We start from the raw sequence: 366 nt of genomic DNA on the forward strand, positions 1-366 counted from the left end.
ACCTGTGTATGTGTATATCCACATATATTCCCATATTGTTTACAGAAGCACAGACAATAGAACTGATAAACCTCAAAGGAAGGTATTCTAAATGATAACAGTTTTCCGATAACGGGCAGGATGGAGTATCTGTTAAATAGATTATTGATATAACATTCCGACCGAAAAAAAGGATTTTACTCTGATGAGGGATTAATATGGAAAAAAAATCTGCCAAAATCCCAAATGATTTTGCTTTTCATATTTCCGCACAATGCCGGGGTGTTTTATAGTTAGATATCGATAAAAAAATAATAATTTATACACCAAGAAATGCGTTTATTACACATTTATTTTAATTCATTTGAACACGTAATATCTGGAAAC

This window comes from Penaeus monodon, chromosome 34 (genome assembly GCF_015228065.2).
Source record: "Penaeus monodon isolate SGIC_2016 chromosome 34, NSTDA_Pmon_1, whole genome shotgun sequence".
Classification (NCBI taxonomy): Eukaryota; Metazoa; Arthropoda; class Malacostraca; order Decapoda; family Penaeidae; genus Penaeus; species Penaeus monodon.